Raw genomic sequence first — 13,594 nt, 5'->3', positions numbered from 1 at the left:
GAATTAAGGGTTATGGTTAGCGGGCGGGTAAGTGGAGCTGAGTCCACAAAAAGATCAGCCATGATCTTATTGAATGGCGGAGCAGGCTCGAGGGACCAGATAGCCTACTCCTGCTCCTAGTTCTTATGTTCTAAGTTAGTAAGACTAACTTCCCCCAATAAAACCACACTGATTAACGCATGCCTTTTAAAGTGAGTTTATCCACGGTCTGGTTCTCAGAATTGATTCTAATAATTTACTCACCGATGTCAAACTGACCCACGTATAATTATTTGACCTATCCCTGGCACCCTTTCTAAATAATGGTACAAAGTTTACAGACCACCAATCCTCTGGTACCTTGCCAGCATCCATCAGGATTGGCAAATGATCCCCAGGGCATCCATTATTACCTCCCCGATTGCCTTTAACAGTTTGGGATACAATCCATCCAGCCCTGGTGGTTTATCAACCTTAAAGGATGCCAGTCCCTCCAGTCCTTCCTCTTTCATCATACTTATTGTATCTAATAAATCACACTCTTCACTAACTAGAATATCTGCATCATCCCTCTCTTTTATAGAGAGTACACATTAAGAACCCTGCCCACATCATTTGCATCAACACACAAGTTCCTTGTACATCCCTGATAGGCCCCACCCTTTCCTCTTAAATATACAGATAAAACCTCCTTGGGTTTCCTTGATTTTATCTGCCAATATTTTTTCCCCATTTTCTCTTTGCTTTCACTTTTTATTTCACCCCTGTATTTCCTGTACTCCCCTTGGCTTTCAGCTTTCTAATATATTATTTTTATGACTGTTAGAAGCTTTCTTTTGCTTCTGAATATCTATATTATAGATTTGGCAGTCTCTACCTTTTTCCTTTTGGGGACATGTCTCACTGTGTCCTTAGATTTTGCTTTTGAGTGCCTCCCATTGGTCACTGATTTCCACGTCATCCACTGACCCAACTTCATTTCCGAAGACCAAATCTAAAATTGCACTCCCTCTCTTGTGCTTGTTACATGCTGGTTAAAGTCCCCTTGAATGCAGTTTTGTGCCCTCTGTGCCTTTCGCGTTCCAGCTCATGTTGGGGTGGCTGAAGTTCCCAACTATTACTGCCCTATTGGTTTTGCACTCAGCAATTTACATATATATTTGCTGTTTAACTCGCTCCCAGTATTTGGGGGTCTATAGTACAATCCTAGTAGTGTGGCTGTCCTTAATTCCGACTCATATGGCCTGATTTGATGATTTATTTAGCATATCATCCCACTACACAGTTTTAATTGATTATTTAACCTATAATAATACACCCCCACCTTTTTTGGGCCCCTCTCTATCCTGTGAGAAAACCCTATTTTTTTGCCCCTCTAAGCCAAATTTCCATTACAGCAATGATATTATGCTGTTGTGTGTTATCTGTGCCCTCAGCTCATTGGCTTTACTTACTATGTTCCTTGTTTTTAAACATATATTTTTTAAACATTGCCTTCCTGGGCTATACACTTTTTAACCTTTGCTCCTTCTGCCTTTCAAAGTCACTCACTAACTTTGTCTCCCACTCCCTGCTCTGACTCTGTCTCAGGCTCCCATCCCTCTGCCAATCTATCTTAAACCCTCCTCCAAAAACAAGAGCAAATCTCCTTGAAATGATATTGGTCCCGGTCCAGTTCAGGTGCAGATCCAACTTTCCCCAGAACTGGTCCCAGTGCCCCAGAAATCTGAAGCTCTCCCTGTTGCACAATCTCTCCAGTCAAACTGGTGTATTCTCCTATTCCTATACTCACTAACACATGGCCTTGGGGGTAATCTGGTGATTGCTATCTTTGAGGTCCTCCTCACTAATCTCTTTCCTAACTCCCTAAACACAACCAGCAAGACTTTATCCCTTTTTCAACCTATATGGTTGGTACCAATCCACGACCTCTGCCTGTGCATCCACACCAGAAATGTTCTGCAGTCACTCAGTGATATGCATGACTCTTGCAGCAAAGATGCAACATACTTTCCAGGAACCAGTTTGTTCCCCTAACTATAGAATCACCCACCACTATTGCTCTGGTCTTTTCACCTCCCTCCACAACTGAGCTACCTTTGGTGCTCTGGTCATGACTCTCACTGCTCTCTCCAGAGGAACCCTCTTCCCCTACTGGTACTCAGAACCTGGTAGAAAGTGGGATGTCCTCAGGAGAATGATACACTACCTGCCTTGCCTGTCTGGCAGCAACCCAGTCACCCTCTGCCTGAACTTTTGTAAGCTGCAGGGTGACCACCTCCTGAAGCGTGCTACCCATGTACTTCTCACTCTTGCAAATGCACCTCAATGACACCAGCTGCTCTTCAAGTTCCAAGATATGGTGCTTGGATTTATACACTTGGCAGCACTTTCTTCCCACGTTGTTGACCAGGACAAAGGTAGCATCCTGGAGTCCCCACATGGTACAGGATGTGCCCTCAACAAGTGTGAGTAGCCCTGCCATGTCTCAAATTATTTATTTACTGCACTAAGATTGGAAGTTAGGTATAAAACAATGAAATGTTAACTAATTTACTTTTAATTAGTTTATAATAACCCTCACAACTCCCAATAATAAAGGTATCTCCTGCCCACAAAAAGCAAGACAAACCCAATCCAGCAATGACCATCCCATCAGCCTACTCTCAACCATAAGCAGTGATGGAAGGTACTACCAACAGTGCTACCAAATGGTGCTTACATGGCAATAAACAGTTCATCGGTCCTCAGTTTGAGTTCCACCATAGTCACTCAGCTCTAGACCTCATTACAGCATTAGTTCAAACATGGACAAAAAAGCTGAACTAAGAGCCCTTGACATCAAGGAGCCCTCGCAAAATTGAAGTCAATGGGAATCAGGGGAAAAATTCTCCTCTGGTCAGAGTCTTACCTAGCCCAAAGAAAAATGTTGGAGGTCAATCATCTCAACCCGGACATCACTGCAGGAGTTCCTCAGGGGGATTGTGCCATCAGCCCAATCATCTTCAACTGCTTCAATAATGAGATTCTCTCTGGCATAATGTCAGAGGAAGTTTGCCAAATCAATGATCTGTATCATTCACAGCCCTTCAGATATTGAAGCAATCAGCATCTGCAAGCAGCAAGACTAGGACAACAGAGGTTAGCACTGCGGCCTCACAGTGCCAAGTACCTGGGCTCAATTCCAGCCATGGGTGGCTGTCTGTATGGGATTTGCACATTTGTCGCGAGTCTGTGTTTCCCCCAGATGCTCCGATTTCCTCCCACAGTCCAAAAGATGTGCTGATTAAGGAGTAATTTAGCATAGCCAATCCACCTAGTGTCCCAAGATGCAACGGTTAGATGGATCAGTCGTTGGAAATGTGTGGAGTTACGGGGATAGAATCAGGGAGAGAGACTGGGCAGGATACTCGGTCAGTGAGTCGGTGCAGACTCGTTGGCCTCCTTCTGCACTGTAGGGATTCTATGATCAGGCTCAAGCTGATTAAGTGGCAAATAACAGACTTCTGCTACCCAGTTCCAAGCAATGACCAATTGAGAACCTAACCACACCCCTTGATATTCAATCACATTGCCATCACTGAATCCCCCACCATCAACATTTGGGGGGGGGCTTACCATCGATCAGAAACTGAAGCACTAGTCATAGAAATACTGTGGTTACAAGAGCAAATCAGGGACTAGAAATTCTGGAGCAAGTAACTCAATTATATGGTACAATTCAGGAGTGTGATGGAATACTGTCCACTTGCCTGGATGAATGCGGCTCTGCAACACTCGAAGTTCAACATCATCCTGGACAAAGCTTGATTGGCACCCCACCCACCATCTTAAGACATTCAATCCCTTTACCACTGGCAATGTGTACCATATACAACATGTCATCAGCAACTCACCAAGGCTCCTGTGACAGCATCTTTTAAACCTGCGACCTCTACAACCTAGAAAGGCAAGGCAGCAGACACATGGGAGCACTAGCTGCAAACACCCTTCCAAATCGCCCACCCACCAGGACTTGGAAATACATAGTCATTTCTTCTCTGTCGCTGAGTCAAAGTCATCCCTAAGAACATTGTTCACACCACATGGACTGCAGCAGTTAAAGAAAGTAACTCACCACCACCTTCTCAAGAGCAATTAGGAATGGGCAATAATTTCTGGCCTTGCCAATGATGCTCCAATTCCAAGAGCGTATTATGAAAAACACACAAGTCTGCTATGTGGTACCAATTTGAAAGCCTTCTGAAAACTTCAAATATGTGACATATACACATAATCTTTGACTGCTGTTATTTTTTTCAAAGAACAATTGGTCAAATGGGACCTCCCCTGTGGAAATGCATGCTGTTCACTCTATTTTGTTCTTGGTTTCTAGGTTTTTTTCTGTTACATCTTTAAGTAAGAATTCAATTACTTTGCCTGACAATGCTGATAAGCTAACGCAAGAGTTCAGTGGATTTGTTCTGGCATCCATCTATACCGCACGATAATATATCCTCTCAAGTTTGATTGGGTTAACTTCCCTCTTCCTATATATTTTCTGATCTCTTCTAATATCATGCATACTTTGCACCCTTCCCTGATAAATACAAGGACAAAGTAACAATCTGTCCGTCCTTTCCTGTGCATTCCTTACTGGAACTCATGTAAACAATTCAATTCCCTGGAGCAGAAGCTGCCAAACGTTACTCACTGTATACCACTTCCAGATTTACCAACTACCCACCTGCATCTCCACGGGCTTACTGGTTTAATATTTTAATCTCTTTAATTCTCAAGCTTCATAAAACATTTGCAAATTAGTATAGAGATGTATAACCTAAACAATGTTTTAATCATACTAATAGTCATGAATGTGATGGATGAGGTTGTTTGTTCAAGCACAGGCACATTATGTTTGGAGTGCTAGGTAATATAGTTTCAGTCCAAGTTGTTTTAGACATATTGGGTCCACTCTCCCCACAATCTCCTCTACATGTCCATCAGTCTCTGTCCTTTAAATCTTATCAAAACCTATCTTTTTGATTAGGTGTTGGTGATCCTCTACTAATCACTCCTTATGTGGCTCAATTCCCTACCGGCTTTCATTTGCCAAGTCTCTGGACATTTAAGGTCTCCTGCCATGAGGAAAGTGAAATGGTTTCTCCAGGATCCTGCCATCGCTACTTGGTGCAAAGATGCCAGGAGAAGCCAGCAAGGCTGGATTAGCTCCTGGTATCAAATGACATGGAGCAGGAAACTCTGTTGCGAACATCACTGATTTAGATAAGAAATTCTGAGTGTTCATACCTAAATCTAAAATTTCAAAATAAGAAAATTTACACAATTTATATAGGCTGATCAAAACCTAACCATAAAAATGAGTTTGGAAAAGATTTTAAGGAGCAGAGACTGATGAATATGCCGGGGAGGTTAAAGGAAGTGTGGACCCATTGTGTTGAAAGCAACTTGTGACTCAAGACGATATCAGGCAGTTGAGCTCAGCAATCTGAGCAGTTCAACTCCTTGCAAATCCTTGTCCAGGCAGGTGCCCAATACTTTTGTGAAAGTACCAACTGGGGGGGGGGTGCGCGAGTGGTCATGAAAGGCATTATGTAAAATACAACTTTCTTCAGCATCCAAACAGTAAATAGCATTGAAATATGCCATTATATCATTATGCTACAAGATCAAAAACCACAATCTAACCATACCAATAACTGTACATTACCAGTCGTTTCTCACGTCTCTGTATGTTGTTTTTGTAACTAAGTATTGAGATGTTGATTCGCTTTCACTTGCAATCTATTTTCTATTTTACAAGGCTCTGGGGAGGCAAACAGGAAATAAATCAATTTGCTCCACCATTAGCAGCAAAGCTTTCAGCTGCCTGGGTCCCACTTTCTAGAATGACCTGCGTCAACAATTCCACCTCTCTCTTCCTCTAAAAAGGGGATCTGCTTTAATAAGAGATGGGTTATCTGTTCACATCTTACATATCTGTTTTCCATATGAAGCACTCTGGGTTGGGAAAGACTTTCGTCAAAGAACGAACAAGTTGTTGTTCTCACACCGGGGCTAAAAACTTTCTTCAAATCATATCCGCAGTACTCTGGGCCAATACCTGCTGCACGCACTGAACCTCAACGATAAGAACATTCAACGGCCAATCTCGTAAAACTGAACTGGGGTCACGTTGAAAGTTAAAGCAGCACAGACCACAGCCTCCCGAAAGTGGCGCCACATCGTTGCATTCTGCAGTTAGCTCAGGCGGTGATTAGCAGAATCACTTGCGGATCATCGCTAAGAAGTCACTTTGCAGCAAAGGCCATGCATGACTCCACTTAATGAAATGTTTAACATTGAGGGGATCACCGCTCGCCCAGTTCATCCAACTCGCGGTTCCCAAACCCAAATCATCTCCTTTGAAGTAACTGCCGGCAAACGCCATGAAGCTAAACCCACCCTCAACACTGGCATCAGAAAGGGGGTCGCCATAGTTAGAGGACTTGCTGCCAGAAAGCAGAAAGCTGCTCAGAGCTAACAGCTCGAATCTGAGTGGTGTTTCTAACCACCACAGCTCCAGTTCCGAAGTGATTGAAACATGATTCGTTCCACTAACAGCTCATCCTTACATCTCCAACAGGTTCAGACAAGCCTCTTACAGCGCGACCAGCTAAAAAAAATCTCCTCAGCTTTCCCTTGCAAATTAACTCGAGATTTCCTCCAAACCATCCTTCACTATTAGTCTCATTTTAAACAGCGGAGAGCTACTTTATTACTTAGCGTCAGACTGCTTACAATTATTCTGAACGGCGGGAAATATTTCCAAATCCCCCTTTTGTTTACAACGTCAAAAAGTGATGAAATTAAGCTGTGAAGCGGCGAATCCATGTCCAAATACTGTTTGGTCCGATTCACTCTTGCCGCGCTGAGGAAAAGATCATCAGGCGTCTGCATTTTCAAAGTTCTCCCATTTCCACAAGCTTCATCTTGAGGGGATTATAGCAGATTGTTAAAGGGGCAGAAAGTGCAGATAAAAGGCGGACTCTGTGAAAGTAGCTGCCCCCTTCACAGCCCCTTTCCTCTCCCTGGGATGTCAGTCAGCCCAGCCCAGCCCAGCCGGCTCTCCCCCCTCTCCCCGCCGCCGCTCCCGCACCTGCCTTCACCTCGCCGCTCACCTTCCAGACCTGGAACTTGCTGCAAAAATCGCACCGGAGATGCAGCTCGCCGGCACCGCAGGGACTGACACAGAAATGAGGTCAACTTCGCTTCACAATATGTAGCACAAGCAAAAAGGCCAAGAGTTAAAACAGTGAAGGGAAACGTGAAGCAAAAACTAGTGTAAACGGAACTGGAGCCACAAGCGTCCAGCAGCCGCCAGGGAAGCAGCACCTCAGTGAGAGAGAGACTCAAACCCGCCCTCTACCACAGCATTTCCATGACGCGTCCTTGTCAATCAGCACAGCCAGGAAGATGTGTTTGTTTATTGACGGCAACTTCATGGTAAAGGTACTTGAGGATGCTGCCACTTGTTTTTTTTAAATTCATTCGGGGGATGTGGGCAACAGCAGCATTTATTGGCCTTTGGCACGAATGTTTTCCAAACTACTCCCCATACCAATGGGCCGATGTACTAACTGATCTCCATAACTCCACACATTTCCATTTCTCAGCCCTTTCTTGCAACAAGGCAATTACAGGGGCCTTCTTCGCCCAGGTAGGGGAAAGCACATAAACTTCTCGAAAGATGTGGTGTCACAGACACAAAGGGTCAGGGGTTTTGTGGAATTAGCAGGCTCCCTTCAGGTACAGGGGGCTATCAACTGCACCCACATCTCCTTAAGTGCATCAAGTCATCAAGCACACACCTTAAGAAACTGGAAATCTTCCAGTTCTTGAATGTGCAGTTGGTGTATGGCTTCTCCAAGGTGATCCTGCACATCTGTGCCTGGCTGCCACGATTCTTTTATACTGAGGAATTTGCAGCTGCATCAGCTTTTCACATATCAACACAGGAGAAAGGCCTGGGGGAAGGCCGATCACCCTCTTCAGGCAACTGCACACAGAGCCCGAAAGGCACTACTGCAACGGCCCTGTCCTGACCCACAACGCAATAAAGCAGACTATTACATTTTGAAGATACCTTGGCTATTCTGGAGAATCACTACAGTCTTGGTCTTCAAGGGTCTCCAGAATTGTCGTTGTGTGCTGCATGCTCCACAATATGACTTGAGGCAGAGGCAGACTTACAATGAAACACATAGCGCTGGAGCGTGGGGTTCTAGCCAATAGGGGATCCTCAAACTGAGAGGTGACCGTGCAACAGCAGGCAATAGAGAACAACATCTGATTCTGATTGGTGGAGTCCACTTCGAGTGGGAAAACAGTGTCTGTCCCAGTTGAGAGATAGAACATAGAAAAGCTACAGCACAAACAGGCCCTTTGGCCCACAAGTTGCGCCGAACATGCCCTACCTACTAGGCTGACCTATAACCCTCTATCTTACTAACTTCCATGAACTTATCCAAAAGTCTCTTAAAAGACCCTATCGAATCCGCTTCCACCACCACTACCGATTCCACGCACCCACCACCCTGAGTGAAAAACTTACCCCTATCATCTCCTCCGTACCTACTCCCCAGCACCCTAAACCTGTGACCTCTTGTGGCAACCATTTCAGCCCTGGGTAAAAGCCTCTGAGAATCCACTCTATCAATACCTCTCAACATCTTATACACCTCTATCAGGTCACCTCTCATCCTTCGCTTCTCCAAGGAGAAAAAACCTGGCTTTCTCAACCTATCCTCATAAGGCAATGGTGATGGTGACTTGAGAGCAGTTCAGATAGATTTCTTGATTATCTGGGCTGAAGTTTCTGACTTTTTTCTGTTAGTAAAGCAGTAGCCTTCTGACATTCAGGCAGGCGGCCTGAGGCAACAGTGAGGTTGCTGACCTTACATCGGCTGTGAGCGGGTGAGGTTTTCACTGAAGACTGAGGAGATGCTGGTCAATGGTCATTGAGGGGAGCAGCTCATCTCCAGGGCTCAGGATGGCAGGAAGAAAGGCCAGAACAAAATAGCCAGCAGCAGCAGCAGCAGCCAGGGCTGATCAGATAAAGTCAAAGCCAGCAGCCGTAAGGCAGCCAGCCAGGAGCATCCATGGTTGTCGAGGCCCAGCTGCCCAGGTGAGAGGTGAGTAGTCAGAACTGGGAGGTGCAAGGGCCAGGCAAGTGCTGGCATGGTTTTTGGGAAGCAGAGGGGTGACTCAATCAGAGGCCAGGACTGAGAGTGAGAGGACTGGGCAGCAAACAGATGATGAGAGCAGAGGCCAGGCCAGACAGCCAGCAGCAGCCAGGTAGTGAGCCACCAGCACACTTGCGAGCTTGGGTCGTTGAAGGGGCAGCTGCAACAGGGGCGACTTGACTCCCAGGCCAGGGTTGAGGAGGGCAAGGAAGCCACATCACCAGGGGGTGGGGTGAGATATCACCAGGGCTTCAATATAGTGCACAAATAGGTCTTTCACTGGGCAGTTCAAATGTAAGTTTGAGGCTTTCAATGAGCCAAAGAAAATGCTACCTTGTGCCAAGTCAAATCATGCCCACTATGCCATGAGTGCCAGTAGGAAATATAACTTTACACTGAAGATGTTCACATCTTTCACATGATTGTGTGAGCTAACTGTATTGCAGCAACTATACACAACTCTGGTGCGGCCGCACTTGGAGTACTGTGTGCAGTTCTGGTCCCCACATTACAGGAAGGATGTGGAGGCTTTGGAGAGGGTGCAGAGGAGGTTTACCAGGATGTTGCCTGGTATGGAGGGGAGATCCTATGAGGAGAGGCTGAGGGATTTGGGATTGTTTTCGCTGGAAAGGCGGCGGCTAAGAGGGGATCTTATTGAAACATATAAGATGATTAGAGGTTTAGATAGGGTGGATAGTGATAGCCTTTTTCCTCTGATGGAGAAATCCAGCACGAGGGGGCATGGCTTTAAATTGAGGGGGGGTAGTTATAGAACCGATGTCAGGGGTAGGTTCTTTACCCAGAGGGTGGTGAGGGATTGGAATGCCCTGCCAGCATCAGTAGTAAATGCGCCTAGTTTGGGGGCGTTTAAGAGATCCGTAGATAGGTTCATGGACGAAAAGAAATTGGTTTAGGTTGGAGGGTCACAGTTTTTTTTTTAACTGGTCGGTGCAACATCGTGGGCCGAAGGGCCTGTTCTGCGCTGTAATGTTCTATGTTCTATGTTCTATATGTTGTGCAGGCTGATGCCACACCTGTGTTCGCATCTCCTTCAGTTACTTTCCACATTATCCATCCACCACCAGTGTCCAGTTTTGACAATGTGTGAAATCTGCAACATGCAACACTGCTAAAAACGTTTCAGCTGTGGGAAATCCACTTAAGTTACTGTCTAACAATCTTGTGTGGGCGATTGCCTTCAACACATCCTTGAAATGCACCTGATAAACTGAATTTGATATTTGATTCTGATCATTGATCCTTCCTTAAAGACAACCATTTATGGACAAGAAATGATACAAGGAGCATTTCAATCCACAACCTTTGGTCTACTCCAACCTTATCTGAAGGTCTAGAGATGGAAACAGTCTTTCACTGCCAGTCATGTCTGGGTGCATCTTCCTAATGGCAACAATGAGAGATGGACTTCAGCATGTAGCCTTCAGGACCAATTCATTCAGCCTTCATTCAGCCTTCATTCTGTTCACATTCTCATTGAGAGTTTTCATGTACAAAAGCAGAGCAAAATATTTTTGGCAATGGTGATTGGTATTTACAAAATGCTTAATTGTGATATTAACAAAGTGATATGAAATGAAACTGCAGTGAGCCATCAGTGATTGAGGGGACACGGCACTCACGAATGTTCCTACATAGTGACCCCTGTGTTACTTCAGAGGAGGCAGAGGCAGCCTCTCGTGCCATATGGAATTGAGTGTGGTGAATGGTCTCATTGTACAGGTGCCTATTGAGGACCTACTTTAGACTGCAGCCTCTGCATTTCTACAGGAGCAGCTGTTGCCACTTGGACATGGGGAGCTCTGGCAGAGAGGCTGGGGAGTTAGAAGCTGGAGTTTAGCACCCGCTACACGTGGTTCTCTATCCCTGAAAACAAGCTGGAGGGTAGCTTGATTAACCACATGCCTCCCTCTGCCACCTTTCTGATTACCCATAACCCAACCAACCTATCCCCAGTCCAGACCATCTCCAAGCATTATGAGCCCTCTTATCCTGCAAATACAACATACCGAGTGATGTAAATCTGGGACAAATCTCTTGAATCTGGCACTGTATCACAGTGTACATTCACAGGAACTGCTTGGATATATAAGCCTCCATACTATAGGAGAGGTTTGTGCCAAGTCACCCATCGTAGATGCAGTATTCAGATGTGTATCATTACTTGGATGTTTGGGTGCTTCTGCAGAAAAATTTACCTACACAGCAGGTCCTGCACTGAATCCAAATCTGGCATGACCCCTGCTGTGCTTACAATAGAGACTATCTCCTGTCATCTCCTCATGGTCACTGTAGGTGGGTTCCACCAGCTTCTTGGATATGTTATGCTGCGGTGTCTCTGGACCTCCTTTATCAGAATCTGGGACCCCTCGAACCTGGGACTCCAGTGCCCGGACTTACTCTCAGATGTCTTCCTACATTTATTCTTCTATCCGCTGCAGTGCTATCACTGCTGTGCAATCAGATTAACCAGCAGCTCTTTAAAGATGAATGTTCCTCCTAAGTGAAGGATGGAAGTCCCACCTGCAGTCACTTAATGTTCATTTAAGCATGAAATGACTGTGGGGCACTCGGAATCAGCAGGGAAGTGTTCCCCACTAATTCTTCAGATGTCAGGAAGCGAGATACTATCAACCGAAAAATGCAGACCATGGAGTTAATAGCAAGGGTGCAGCTTTCATGGCAAGCAGTAAAATAGTGACTTCAACATTCCTCTGATTAATTTGAGGAGATTCAGTCTCACCATTCATGATATAGTACCAGACAAGTACTCTAACAGTTTAAAGATAAGATTGGAGTATTAGGAAGTGTGGAGAGTTAGGAAGCAGTGTTAGCAGCATAAATAAAGTTACAATTATGTTTGGTTTTTAATGGAAAAGAATATTCAAAGGAACTTCAAAAGTAGATATTGTGGAAATGGAAGAGATTTAGTGGATTGATTTGAGGAGGTGTTTTTTAAAGGTGGAGAGATTGAGATGAATAAGTTCCTTTAGGGACTTCCAGAAATAGAACCTAGTAATGATGGATCAAAGACCTAAAGGCTAAAGCCATGGATGAATGTATAGATGAGAACAAGGATTTAGAATTCAAAGCATTGAGACGGGAATCAGTGTAGGCTAATGGAGACAAGAGTAAAGTGTCATCAGAAATTAATGTAAAATAGGGGGAGGAATTTTCTGTTGTGAAGTCTAGGTTTGATGGTGGGTGTGGAAGTTAGGGTGATTTCTGTTGGGATACAAGATGGCTGACTATGTGCATTCCCGCAATGGGGCTGCTCATTCGGATGGACGCTGGCACAGTGGTTAGCACTGCTGCCTCACAGTGCCAGGGACCCAGGTTTAATTCCTGGCTTGGGTCACTGTGTGGAGTCTGCATGTTCTCCCCATGTCTGCGTGGCTTTCCGTTGGGTGCTCCGGTTTCCTTCCACAGTATGAAAGACGTGCTGGTTAGGTGCATTGGCCATGCTAAATTCTTCCTCAATGTACCCGAACAGGCGCCGGAGTGTGAGGACTAGGGGATTTTCATAATAACTTCATTGCAGTGTTAATGTAAGCCTACTTGTGACACTAATAAATAAACTTAAAAACTTGTACTCATTATCTATGCATCCATGCATAGCATGGCAAATCTAGTAGCGGCGGCAGGCAGGAAGTTGCCATCGCCATCTCTATCTCTATTATTACCTTATGTGCTCAAAGGTCCAAGCATCATACCTAAAGGACAACTGGACAGCCATTCACCAACTGCAGACCAGGAGCTCAGATTCTGCTGGGACTAGGATATCCCAGAAAAGAAAGCATCATCCAGTGAAGCCTCCCTGGTGACTCTGCTCCAGGCTGTCCAGGAAAGGTGGGAAGTGCTGTTACCCCAGATGACAGCAGAAGTTCCTCCTCTCTGATCAAAGCAGCCCAGATGGAGGTTGTAGCAGAGGTTGGCACCCATGGGGCCCAGCACTGAAATACCCAGAAGTGTCAAATGAGTATAAATGATCTGCTCATGAAGGAATAGCGATCAAATAATCTAGAATTAATACAAGAATATTAGGTCAACATGACTTTGGGTAAACTCACAGTAAAATATATTTTAACAGGAGTCAAAACTTGCTTGCCAAAACAGCAAGGTTAACTCCCTTCACAACAATGTGAACTTACCGATAAGAAATACACACACCTAAAAAACGGTATTCTATGGTTCTTGTCACAATATCAGCACTTACACTGCTACCCCTGATAATTAAAACCACACTCAGATAAAATATTGCTAGATCTCAAATCTTATTATCTTGCTAGACACTCAATGTTGACAAAGCAACTTTGACCAACATGACTGTTGCAGAAAGTCCAGTTTTCAGGAATGAATTCAAAATAAAAAGC

At 44.9% G+C, this 13,594-nt stretch overlaps 1 protein-coding gene across 2 annotated transcripts in view; it reads right to left on the bottom strand.

Moving 5' to 3' along the window:
• osbpl3b (oxysterol binding protein-like 3b) overlaps positions 1 to 7,320 on the bottom strand; it is a 204,087-nt gene extending 196,767 nt beyond the window's left edge. For both annotated transcript variants that reach the window (XM_078240221.1, XM_078240230.1), the window contains exon 1: positions 7,140 to 7,320. The gene's annotated coding sequence lies outside the window, so the exon portion shown is untranslated. The remainder of the gene's footprint in view (positions 1 to 7,139) is intronic.
• Between the last annotated feature and the right edge of the window lie 6,274 nt (positions 7,321 to 13,594).

This window comes from Mustelus asterias, chromosome 2 (assembly GCF_964213995.1).
Source record: "Mustelus asterias chromosome 2, sMusAst1.hap1.1, whole genome shotgun sequence".
Taxonomy (NCBI): Eukaryota; Metazoa; Chordata; class Chondrichthyes; order Carcharhiniformes; family Triakidae; genus Mustelus; species Mustelus asterias.
This window is presented reverse-complemented; position numbering and strand designations above follow the sequence as displayed.